This window comes from Pipistrellus kuhlii, unplaced genomic scaffold, assembly GCF_014108245.1.
Source record: "Pipistrellus kuhlii isolate mPipKuh1 unplaced genomic scaffold, mPipKuh1.p scaffold_m20_p_5, whole genome shotgun sequence".
NCBI lineage: Eukaryota > Metazoa > Chordata > Mammalia > Chiroptera > Vespertilionidae > Pipistrellus > Pipistrellus kuhlii.
This window is the reverse complement of record NW_023425551.1, coordinates 1,122,644-1,135,836: the sequence shown is the minus strand read 5'-3', so window position 1 is coordinate 1,135,836 and position 13,193 is coordinate 1,122,644. Positions and strand designations below refer to the sequence as shown.

Here is a 13,193-nt window from a genome sequence, read left to right as displayed (position 1 = left end):
TCGAACCCTGACCTCCCGGTTCATAGGTCGATGCTCAGCCCCTGAGCCATGGCGGCTGAGCAGCCGCGGCCTTTCTGCTGTCGCTTGTGCTGACTTACTCCTGCTCGGTGCAGTGATCTCCGCTCAGAAGCAGACCGCCCCTCCTCAGGCTGGCCCACCCGGAGTGTCCCCCCAAGCCCTCCTCGCCTGTCTGTCCCCGCCGGATCCTGGCTCTGTGCTGGGGGGATCGGCTGAACCCCTCCAGGCCTCGGAATTCTAACGAGACAACAAATGAAGGAAACCCGTATTGCCTCTCTACTCTTGAGGTATCTTGTGTCTTAAAAAGAACAAAAACGTAAACATTAAACACAGGCAAATAAGAAACACCATGCTCCACACACCTAGTTAAAATTATAAGGATTAAGAAGTACAAATTGGCAGTTACAAAATACAAAAGGTTGTCAAATGCAGCTTAGGGGATGCAGCGAGTAAGATTGTAATAACTGTGTATGGTGTCAGACAGGTACTGATTTGATAGCTTCATAAGTTACATAAACATTGAATCCCTATGTTGTGCACCTGAAACTTTATAATGCACATCAACTGTAATTGAAAAATGAAAAATGATTAAAATAAAAGGTCTCAGAGACGCGCGCGCGCGCGCGCGCGCGCGCGCACACACACACACACACACACACACACACCTTCCCAGAAATTTGAATCTTAGGAGAAATGATCTGGCAATGTAAAATCCAAGATGGCTCAGCTCTGAGTCTGCACTTACCTTAGGAAACCAGTGCTATGCATTTTTAATTGGACACTTATGAATTAATTAAAATGCATGAGAATCTTTGTCCTTCATTCTGCTCCTCACCTATAATCAACAACAACTAAAAAAGTAAAAAGTCAAAACAATGTGAGTTTGAATTAGGGAGACAAAGTATGAATTTGTTAAGATAGCATACAGCAGTGGTCGACAAACTCATTAGACAGCAGAGCCAAACATCAACAGGACAACGATTGAAATTTCTTTGGAGATCCACATTTTTTAAACGTAAACAGACTCGCCCAGGCCGTGGTGTTTTGTGGAAGAGCCACACTCAAGGGGCCAAAGAGCCCCATGTGGCTTGCAAGCCGCGGTTTGCCGGCCACTGGCCTACACCGCGCCCACTGGTAGTTGTTCAGCTGGTTCTGATTCCTGGGCGTCGCTGTCCGCCAGCGTGGAATTCCATTCTGCAGCCCCATTGCTGGCCTTCCCGTGCTACCCATGAAGATGTGGGTGACCCTCCTTCTGCCCCCCACCCCCCGATGCATCTTCCATCTCTGGTCTGTTTTTCCTCCTGTCTTTATGGCTGGAGTATTCCTGTCAATTCTTCTCTGTTGCAGGAATCCACATGGTCTTAGAGTTGTTTTCTGAAAATATACAAACATATCTCGACCAAAATTAATAAAGGAATCTTTTCTATAAATTTTACTTGGGATACTTTTAATTTTTTGCCCAAACAATTTTTCTTTGACTTATTTTGGTACTATGTGTGTTTTTCATGGCTGTCTTACTGTTATCATTACAAATGATTTTGAAAAATTGGTTTTCAAAAGAAGAAAAATTTTTCTAGATGTAGTTTACTTACAGGACACATTTTTTTTTTTTTACATGGTATTTTCCACTATCCCCCTTTTTCTATTTAATTATTAGGAGGCTTTTGGAAAAATTTTATAATGCTGTTTTGATAACTTTTAACTTTTAATTTTTTGTACAAAAACTATGACTGCTTTAGGGTTTATTGTATGTTAAACAATTTTACCATGAAATGGACTACCAATAGAAATTTTGGTTAATACTTTAGGAACAGCCTGTTGTACAATTAAATTTTCTTGAATATTAACTCATTTCATTTAGCCAATTTAAATTAATTTGAAAACTTGACTATTTTACTGTCAAATTTAATACTTTAACAACATTTTTAGTTTACTCTGTAAATATTAATAGAAAAGATTATATGCATCCTTAAGAAAGCCCTGAGCACTCATAGATTTAGGCTGGATTTAGATGTAGGACAGTCGCCATCAGCCACTTTTCTGTTGCTTAGGTCTCAATAAGAGCCGTGCCAAGTCTCTTGTTTGTAGCTGGGTCTCAATCTGAGCTGGACCAAATCTGTTTGTTGCCTGGGTCCCAATCTGAGCTGGGTATGGGAAGCGTGAAGCAACCATGGGGCAGGAGACATCCCTCAAAAGGGCGAGTGTTCAAGCCTCTGCAGCGTTGGGGGGGTGAGGATCTGTGCCCCACCTCTGTTGGCCCCCAGGTCCTCTCCTGATGGCCCTCTGCGGCTGTGCCTGTCTTAGGTTGTCCCTCCCGTGAGGAATCTTACCCGTCATTGGCTAACCAGCCATCCTCCAGGGCCAAGCAGGGTGATGTGAGGTTCAGTTCTGTCTCCTTGTAGCCTATGCCCCTATGGCCTCCATGCCCAGTACCTGCCTTGGAATCCCCTCGCCTGCTGGCGGGGCTCCGGCATTGATCACAGATCTTAGGGAACCCAGGTTTCTTCTCCAGGGAGGATCCAGCTCACCCCATTGTGTGAGAGACGGATCCATGGTACCAGCCACCATGAGGTTTTAACCTCAGCATGAACTGAAAACTCAAGCAACAGCTGTGGGCAATTATTGTGACGAGAGGGTCCCTCTTTGCAAATAAGGCAAGAAAGGCCAATATAGAATGCTCAAGTGCCTTCCCAGTGAGGCTTTCCACACAGTGGAAGGGATTAAATTCTTTCATGTCCTTTTCCAGGATTAGGACATGGAGGTGAAGGGGGCCATAAAGGCCATTCCTTCAAGTTTTCTTCCTGCTCTTCTCTGGGAGGAGCAGAGGGAAGCTGGTGAGGAGCTTCCTCCTCAGCCTCTCTAAAAGGCTCTAATAATCTAGATACTGCATTCCCCATGGTAAAACAGTTTTTCTGAGGTGCCTTGTTTCCTGCTGCTAAGCCCCTTTTCTTCAAAAAAAAATTTTTTTTTACCACCTTTTGCTAAACACTCAAGATCTAATGTACCTTCTTCAGGAAACAAAGGGTTGTATTCTATATTTTTATAACCGAATTCTTCCCCATTAGCCTGGCTGAAAAGAGACGTTCCCACCCTGCTTACAGTTCGCGACGCTGCAGCTGGTCGTGGGCTTTGAGTGCGGTGAATTTCCCTCACCTTTTTTCTGGTGAATCTTCCCTCACCTTTTTCTGGTGAATTTTCCCTCACCTTTTTCTGGTGAATTTTCCCTCACCTTTTTCTGGTGAATTTTCCCTCACCTTTTTCTGGTGAATTTTCCCTCACCTTTTTTCTGGTGAATTTTCCACACCTTTTCTCGGTGTATTTTACCTCCTTCGCTCTAGGCGAAAAATACCTTCTCCTCCAGAAGTCCCGCGTTGAAGGCGCCAGATATTGGACTCTCTTTCATGGCCCACGTTGGGCGCCAGATATTGGACTCTCTTCCACACCCGCGTAGAAAGAGTTCCAATTCAGGGTTCAGCTTCTGGAGAAGGGCCGCACACAAATGAAGAGACTTAAAGAAATTTAATTTGGCGACTTGGGGGGCCAGGCGGTAGTCCAACTCTAGTGGGAGAACTACGACTGCTCTGGCCCTGCCATCCCCTTTTATTGAGGCTTAACAGCTGCTTCAACTTAACATAATCTCAACTAAAGGTTTAAAGCAATTGAGGTTGTTGACCAGCCTTCCTGGCTTCCTGTCAACATCTCTTTCCCAGCTGAATAAGATTTGGTTTCCAGCAGCCGCTTGCGTCTTTCTCCAGCCAGACTGTTCTGGGTGAGGACTGAGAATTTTATCTGGTCGTATAAATGGACTTTGATCAGAACTCTGTCATCTCTCTCTTTAAGGTTTGCTGCTTTTTGGCGGGGGAAGAGGTATCATTTTCATTAGGAAGTTAACCATATTGACACCCAGGGAGCCTGTGATGGGGTCAGAGGGCAAGGGCCAGGCCTCCGTGCCAGTTCGGGGGGGCCGAGGGGGGGGGTCCTTCAGCTGTGATGTGAGTGCGAACGAATTCCCCTTCCGTGCCCCCTCCCCGCCATTCCCGCTCCGAGACACTTTTCCCAATTCTCCCTGTGGGCTGCAGGCTGCCCAGAGAAGGACTGGCGAAGACTTTTATCTGACTGGCATGGAAGTAACAAATGTTTAATTCAACCACAGAGCTGGGCTTGTGCCCCTGCAGCACAGGAGCCAATGACACAGGGCCGCGTACAAGAGGTGGGGATTACAGGAAATTCCGTCGCCTGCAGAGGCTCCCCTTCCCCCATGGAGTGTTGGGCGGGGGGCCTGACTTCCAAAGCACCCCCCTCTAGGCTCAGTTTGCTGTTGGGAAAATCCTTAGTGCTTATTAGGATTTTGTCTTAGGAGAGAACACTCCCAGAAGGAAAAGCTGAGGAGCGACCTGTGAGGTGGGGGCTGTAGAGGACGGTGTGTGCCCTCAGTGCGCTCACCCCCTTTCTCCTGGGCCTCCAGGGGTCCCCCTGTGGCTCTTTCTCACCTCCTGAACGCTCTCAGGACTTTGGGTGCAGAGGGTAAGGTGTGTACATAGACAATTCGGGACATACCCTGAAGTAGCTGTGTGTGCAGTGATGCCACGCCTGGCATCTGTCTGTCAGTACTCCAGGACACACACACACACACAAACACACACACACACACACACACACCGGCACAGCGGCGGGAGAAGAGGTGAGTGAGGCTAGGAGATGCTGACAGGGAGCGGCTGGGAGCACTGGCCCATTGGACCTGGGGCTGGAGGCACTGGCCCATTGGACCTGGGGGCTGGGAGCACTGGCCCATTGGACCTGGGGGCTGGAGGCACTGGCCCATTGGACCTGGGGGCGGGGAGCACTGGCCCATTGGACCTGGGGGCTGGGAGCACTGGCCCATTGGACATGGGGCTGGGAGCACTGGCCCATTGGACCTGGGGCTGGGAGGCACTGGCCCATTGGACCTGGGGGCGGGGAGCACTGGCCCATTGGACGTGGGGGCGGGGAGCACTGGCCATTGGACATGGGGGTGGGAGCACTGGCCATTGGACATGGGGGTGGGAGCACTGGCCCATTGGACCTGGGGGCGGGGAGCACTGGCCCATTGGAGCTGGGGCTGGGAGCACTGGCCCATTGGACGTGGGGGCGGGGAGCACTGGCCCATTGAACGTGGGGCTGGGAGCACTGGCCCATTGGACCTGGGGGCGGGGAGCACTGGCCCATTGGACCTGGGGACTGGGAGCACTGGCCCATTGGACCTGGGGGCTGGGAGCACTGGCCCATTGGACCTGGGGGCTGGGAGCACTGGCCCATTGGACGTGGGGGCGGGGAGCACTGGCCCATTAGGCTCCGGAAGCAGGAAGCTGGCTGCTCTTCCAGCACCACCGGCTGCTCTACCAGACGTCGTCATTAGCCATCAGAGTGTGTGATGGGAAACAGACCGCTCCCAGGGACAGCATTTCTGGGAATAAACATAATAAAAACCCTAATGCCTCCTAGAAGAAAGATATAAACGTTAGTGAAGCACCACATTTTGGGATGGGAACATCAACAATATAAACATATTAGTTCTCCAATTAATCTAAAAATACAAGTAAAATCCAATGAAATTCCCATTAAAGGCTAATGGGCCGATTTTAAGGTGTGTCTGGGACTGTGCCCCTCCCCCCGCCCTGTAACGCATTCTTATCGCAATCCCCCCCATGGGCGGGGCAGGTGCTCAGGACAAGGACCTGTGTGTCATCCTGGACCCCTGCCTCCTGCCGCCCCATCCAGCCCACTGGCACGGCTGGACCGCTCTCCGCCAAATACATCTGAACCCGCCACCCTCCCTGCGCTGCCCTCCCTGCCCTGCCCTGCGGTGATCCCACCACTGCCCTCTCTCGCTTGGACTGCTGGCCACCACCTGCCCCTCCTGGAGCAACCCCCAGAGGCCCGCACAGTGGCCTCGTCACACACAGTGGCCTCGTCACACACGGTGGCCTGATCACGCACGGTGGCCTTGTCACACACAGTGGCCTGATCACACACGGTGGCCTGATCACACACGGTGGCCTGATCACGCACGGTGGCCTGGTCACACACGGTGGCCTCGTCACACACGGTGGCCTGATCACGCACGGTGGCCTTGTCACACACAGTAGCCTGATCACACACAGTAGCCTGATCACGCACAGTGGCCTGATCACGCACAGTGGCCTTGTCACGCACAGTAGCCTGATCACGCACAGTGGCCTGATCACGCACAGTGGCCTGGTCACACACGGTGGCCTGATCACACATGGTGGCCTGATCACGCACGGTGGCCTGATCACGCACGGTGGCCTGATCACGCACAGTGGCCTCGTCACACACAGTCGCCTGATAACACAGTGACCTGGTCACGCACGGTGGCCTGGTCACACACGGTGGCCTGGTCACGCACGGTGGCCTGATCACACACGGTGGCCTGATCACGCGCGGTGGCCTGATCCAGCCTGCACAGCCTGCACCCGCTGCCCACTCTTTCCCCAGCCTCTTCCCACTACCTGGGCTCACTCCCCTTCCCTGGGTGGGTCCTGCCTCAGCACCTCCCCTCCCGCTGCCCTCCGCCCCAGCTCTTCCCCAGACCTGCCTGGCCGCCACCTCCTCTTCAGGCCTAACTCGGTGACTTCAGGGGGACTTTCCCAGCCACCCAGCAGGACCAGCCCGTGGCCTCCCAGCCCACCCTCTTGTCCCTCACCCCCGGAATGACCTCCGTCTGCTTGCACTGAGCGTGGCTGGATAAGGCAGGCTCCTCGCAGCAGGGTGCTGGGGTGTGTGTGCCCCGAGCGTGCTCGTGTCCTAACCCCTGGGAACGGAGTGTGGCTGCATTTAGAAGTGGGGTCTTTGCAGACCCAGCCAGGAGGTAAATTAGGGAAAGGTCACACGGGAGCAGGGGGCCCTTCATTCACGGGACACAGGCTGGAGGAGAGCGGGGCCCGGGGCCGCCAGCTGTTTCCAGATCCCGAGCTGGTTACGTGGGGGCGCTCCTTGTGGGAAGATCCATGGAACCGTACACTTCAGATTTGCTCATTTCTCTCCATCTGTGTTAAACTCAGTTACAAAAACACTTCCTAAACCGACCAGGCTTTCTTTTGGGTGACCTCTGAGCCCTGTGCTTCCTTAGAAAGACTTCATACCGTCAAACTGAAAGCTTCTCTCATGTTTTCTTCTAGTGCTTTGAAAAGCTGGGTTTCTTTACACTTGACTCTTAAATCCCTCTGGGGTGTACCCAATGCAGGACGTAACGTAGGGCTCTCTCCCCTTCCCAAGGGGAGTCTGCCATTGGTTTGACTCTCTGGGTATCACTGCTCAGGGCAGACATGGCCTTACCTGGCTAAGTGAATCGCTTCTGAGGAGGAGCCACAGAGGAGTGATGCACGTTGACAGGGCAGCTCCGTGCCTCCTTAGTGTGACAGCTGGCCTGGGCTGCCCCGGTGAGCCCTGGAATCGCTCCCCGTGGGGTTTTGTAGGGATATGGGACCCTGTGGGCACGAGGCTTTAAGCTGGGAGAAGCGAGTTGCCGGAATCGCACTTCTCAAAGGAAAAGGGCACGTGGCCCCCCTGCCCTCTGCCTCGCCCTAATCGGTGGACAAGAAATGCCGACTCTGCTCTGTCTCCTGTGGTGCAGGCGGCGGCCCTGGTGACACACTGCGCTCGCTTAGTCACCTTCCCTCCTGGCCCGCAGCCCGCCCTCACACCCGTCCCGTCCCCTCGGGCTGACCCCTTTCCCAGGCCTCCAGACAAGCCCGGATCCGCCTCCTCCCCGGACACACCTGCTCGGTGCTGGGAACAGGAGGGCAGGCCCGGGCGTGAGGCTGAGAGCAGCTGTGGCAGGGCCCGGGGTGGCGAGGACCCAGGCATCCTGTTCTGCCTCCTCTGTCCTCCGTCCCGCACACCCTGCCCAGGTGGCTCTGCAGCCCAAGACCCGGTGTGGGCTCCAGCCCTTCCTCCACTCTCCCTCCACCCTCTCTGTCCCCTATGGGATCCATGGCGGGATCCTCGCTCCCTCTCTGCAGCCTCTCAAGCCCAACCCCCACCTCCCTCCCTCTGCCTCCTTCCCTCCTTCCCAATGGGATGGGGCCGACGCTGCTGTCTTCCTCCCCGGCTCCTGTTCTCCCTGACGCAGGGCCAGCCAGGCCCGGTCCTTGCCCCGCCCCTGAAGCCCTCTATCTGCACCCAGAGACCACTGGGCCCATCCCAGCGCACCCCCAGTGGTCCCCTCCTTCCTCAGGCCACGGCTCTCCTGGTCCTGCCCGTGTCCGGGTCCCAGAGCTCACCCGCACACAGCGGGAGTGAGGCCAAGGAGGTGTGAAAGGGGACTTCCCCTCCCGCGGCTCTCTCCCTCAGGGGAGTTTATAGCTCACACTGCACGGCTTCTGAAGGGCGTGCGTGTGTGTGTGCGTGTGTGTGAGAGAGAGAATGTGTGTGTGTGTGTGTGTGAATGTGAGTGTGTGTGTGAGAGTGTGTGTGTGTGTATGTGTGTGTGAGAGAGTGTGTGTGTGAGTGTGTGTGTGTATGTGTGTGTTTGTGTGTGTGTTTGTGTGAGTGTGTGTATGTGTGTGTATGTGTGTGTGAGAGAGTGTGTGTGTATGTGTGTGTGTTTGTGTGTGTGTATGTGAGTGTGTTTGTGTGAGTGTATGTGTGTGTGTGAGTGTGTGTGTATGTGTGAGTGTGTGTATGTGTGTGAATGTGAGTGTGTGTGAGAGTGTGTGTGTGTGTATGTGTGTGTGAGAGAGTGTGTGTGTATGTGTGTGTTTGTGTGTGTGTTTGTGTGAGTGTGTGTATGTGTGTGTATGTGTGTGTGAGAGAGTGTGTGTGTATGTGTGTGTGTTTGTGTGTGTGTATGTGAGTGTGTTTGTGTGAGTGTATGTGTGTGTGTGAGTGTGTGTGTATGTGTGTGTGTGAGTATGTGTGTGAATGTGAGTGTGAATGTGAGTGTGTGTGTGAGAGAGTGTGTGTGTGTGTATGTGTGTGTGTGTGCGTGTGTGTGAATGTGAGTGTGTGTGAGTGTGTGTGTATGTGTGTGTGTGTGAGTGTGTGTGTATGTGTGTGTCTGTGTGTGTGTGTGTGTGTGTGGAAACTGTGAGAGGCAGGGCGCACTGAGGTGAGAGTGTGGCAGAGCTGGGCGGCCCTGGGGCGGGGAGAATCACCTGTGGAAGGAGGACAGAACTGGTTGGGCTGGTCTCAGGGTGAAGAAACTGGAATGGGAGCTGGGAGGGGAGCCTCGGGCACCTGGACCTAATTTGTTAGTCAGAGGAAGCAAACCCGAGGCTGATTGTAGGAGGAAGGGCCACGCCCGGCCCTGTCCAGGAGGAACCTGGGGGCAGGGGAGGGACGGAGGCCAGGAGTGAGGTCTGGGCCAGGCCCTGAGCCATTCATTGCCCAGGAAGACTGGCCTCTCTCCCTCTGAAATCAGTAAAAAATCAATGAAATATCAATACAATAAATAAAGCAGAGCACTTGCACGTTTGTAGACAGATGGGACTCTCTGAGGGAGGCCCACGGCCACCCGGCCCGCTGACCAGGGGGGAGTCCTGAGCTTCTGAGCCTGGCCTGGGGAGCACATTCATCTCATGTCAGAGCACATTAACCCTGCATTCCGGCTTTTAAAGGAAACTCAGCTGTAAAGTCTCGTGTCCAGCTCTGCACTCCAGCCCCGGGGTCCGAGGAGCCGGCCATTTCTTTCGGCCGAGTAACCTCGGCCCCTGCCCACCTCACCTCCACAGGGTGGGTGCGGCCTGCCCCTGCCCCTGCCCGCGATGTTCGTCCAGCTGTGGCCACAGCAGAGGCAGGATCTGCCTCTTTTCTCTGGCTCCACACAGCTTGGCGGGCGGCAGTACATTTGCTCAGGTCACGCTGTTTGGAGGACCCCCCCCCCCCCGGCTCTCCTGTGGGGGCTGGGCATTTGAGGGGGGGCGGGGTGGGGAGGGCAGGGAAGTGTCTAGCGCCGGTGTGCGGGGTGCGAGTGGCTTTGTGTGGCTCTCAGCTTCGTTTCAGGCTGATGTTTTGATTTGCACTGCGCTTAGCAACGCTCCGCAGCCTCTGGGCCGGAGAGCCCGTGTCCTTCCGAAGGAAGCGCATGCAGCCCCAAACGGATAACTCGGAGGAGCCGCTGAGCCGAGCTCAGCGAGCACGCATGCAGGGGAGGCAGCGACCTTGATCTGGATGCTTCCAGCCCCCGAGGCCCTGAAACGCGAGCGGATGGTTTAACATTCCGCTCAGGAATGCAGCCGGGAGGGCACCTCCGTCTGCGCTTTGTTAGCTGACCTACTTGTTTTTCTGACCTGTGGCTGGGCCGCTGGAATTTCCTATGGCGCGTTATCGTGGAAAATAGTATGAAAGGGAAAAGGAAATATTATGGATCGAGATTTACCGGGACCTGTGCTGCCGGCAGGAGCAGGGCTGCTGGCCTGCCCGGGGCGGGGATTGGGGGGTTGGGTGGGGGATAGCAGGCTCTGGCCGGGCACCCACGCTCCCCGAGACCAGACGCAGCCTCGATGTCTGACCCCAGAGCTTTGTCCCGGGAAGCAGACCGGGGCCACATGTGCTCTGCCCGGGGCCGGCCACTGGTTCCCGCAGGCCTCAGTGGGGCTGCCTAACACCCCTCCACTCGGCCCCTGCACTGGGGGTGGGATGCGTGTCCCTGAGGCTCCTCTCCCTCCTCCCCCATGAAAGCACACAACCTGGAGCCTCCTGCACAGCACCCCCCAGGGGTCTGTGCGGGCTCCTCTCAGCAGCAAACTGCCAGCATCCTGTGTGACCAGCAGGAACCGGCTCGCTGGCAGGTGTCTGACTTTCTCCTCCAGAGGCGCCCCATAGCCCTGTGAGGCCCTGGCGTGCTCACTCACCTGGTGTGGGGGCCAGGCTGAGCTGCTGGGGACTCTCACTCCCCTCACCCCCCCTACCCCCGAGGATCTGTGTCAGGGCTGAGCTCCAGGCTCCCAAAGGCACCCCCAGGGGCCCCGGTGCTGTGACAGTTCACTTGGGGTTTCTCTCGCTCCAGATCCTCCACCAGTCACTTTTTTATTTTGATTGATTTCAGAGAGGAAGAGAGAGAGAGATAGAAAACATCAATGATGAAGAGCGTCATTGATCGGCTGCCTCCTGCACGCCCCCCCTGGGAATCGAGCCCCCAACCCGGGCCTGTGCCCTGACCGGGAATGGAACCGTGGCCTCCTGGTTCATTGGTTGATGCTCAACCACGGAGCCACGTTGGCAGGGCCAGTCAGGTCTATTTTTATTATAAGCCATGTTGTCTAATAACATAGACAACTTTTATCAGGTTACCATGGAAACAGGGCTAGAAAGTGAACCGAAGGCCAAATGCTCCGGCAGCTGCGTTAACCCTTTGCCCGCACATTCCGGAACCACGTCACACACACACACACACACACACACACACACACACGCCGCCTCCTGGAACATAGGGCCGTCCTCCTCTGTCGTCTCCCGAGGCCGAGTCCTGCCCTCCCACTCGGTCCCTTCAGTTGCCCTGGTGATCCTTCTGAAGACCTTGGCCTCAGGTTCCCTGACCTCCCCTCCTCCAATGAGTGCATCCTCACTCTGGCTCAGCCACTCCCTCCTCGGCCATCCCTGTCCCTCCTCCTTCAGTGTCAAACACCAGCTCTGTCTTCTCAGCTCGCCCCCGTAATTCCCCCATTCCAACCGTAATTCCCCCATTCCAGCCCTCTTTGACCCTCCTGGAACGGCCACCCCTGAACCTGCCACTTCTGCACAGTCCCTCTCCTGCCCCCTTCGCCTGCTCACTCACCCACCGGCCTTGCTCTCTCCCCCTCCCTCTTCTCCTGCCCTCCCTGGACTCTCAGCTGGTGGAGTAGCCGAGGAGGAGGTGGAAGCAGCAGGAGAGAATTTCCAGTTACCCGCCCACCAGTCTGTCCCTCCTCCTGTTAGCCGTGGGCGGACTGTCTGGCTGTCAGGCCATCTCACCCCCTCACCCTCCCACCCGGCCCGAGATCCATTGACCTCTCCAGGGCAGGGCGCCAGGTAAGCTCCCGCTCCTGCTGCATCGGTTTTTACCTCTGGGATCCTTTCTAGTGTGCGCACGCTGGGTGAACCCCATCTTAGACCTGGCCTCGCTGTCCTCTCCACAGCCTCCCTCTCCTCTGCACACATACACACACATACGTGCACATGTGCACACACAGAGGTCCTCAAAGACTGCCTCACTGTGGCCTGTCATCCCGTGCACCCAAACGCTGCAGGTTCAATTCCTGTTCCGGGCGCTTACCAGACGCAGCCCATCGATCTCTCTCTCACATCGATGTCTGTCTGTCTGTCTGTCTGTCTCTCTCTCTCTCTCTCTCCCGTCCTCTCTAAGTTGAATTATATGTATCTCCTTAGGTGAGGATTTTTTACAAAAACAGTTGTCTCTGCCCACTGTCTCCACTTCTCTGTCTTTATTACGGTTTTGCCCGTCAGCTGCTCTGAAACGGCTCCTCGGTGGCTCCTGTCACAGGACATGAGCAGCTCTGACCCTTGACCCCTCCTGCCCACCTCCTCCCTCCGCAGGTTTCCGGGACACCACGCACTCCGGGTGCTCTGCGTACCTTAGGCCGTGTCTCTTCCGTCTCCCCAGCCTTTAAACCCCGTCCCCAGCCTCACCCCGGTGACCTCCCAGCCTCACCCCAGTGACCTCCCACCCTCACCCCCGTGACCTCCCAGCCTCACCCCAGTGCCCTCCCAACCTCACCCCCAGTGCCCTCCCAGCCTCACTCCCGGTGACCTCCCAGCCTCACCCCAGTGACCTCCCACCCTCACCCCCGTGACCTCCCAGCCTCACCCCAGTGACCTCCCAGCCTCACCCCAGTGACCTCCCACCCTCACCCCCGTGACCTCCCAGGCTCACCCCCGTGACCTCCCACCCTCACCCCCGTGACCTTCCAGCCTCACCCCAGTGCCCTCCCAACCTCACCCCCAGTGCCCTCCCAGCCTCACTCCCGGTGACCTCCCAGCCTCACCCCCCCACCCCCACCCCGGGACCTCCCAGCCTCTGATAAATACCTCCTGTCTGCTGGGGACCCGGGTGTAGGGTCAGCCGGCTTCCCTGCTGGCCTCGCCCTCTCCAGCCTGGGCCCCTGCTGCTCCACAGACCGGTCCCCCAGCCCCCCTCCTGGTGGAGCCGCTACCCTGTCTGCGGTCAGGAGACAGGA

At 55.7% G+C, this 13,193-nt stretch overlaps 1 protein-coding gene across 10 annotated transcripts in view; it reads left to right on the top strand.

Annotated features, from left to right (window-relative positions):
* The window catches only part of SYNJ2 (synaptojanin 2), a 76,917-nt gene that overhangs the window by 6,401 nt on the left and 57,323 nt on the right, over positions 1-13,193 (top strand). The window lies entirely within an intron of this gene.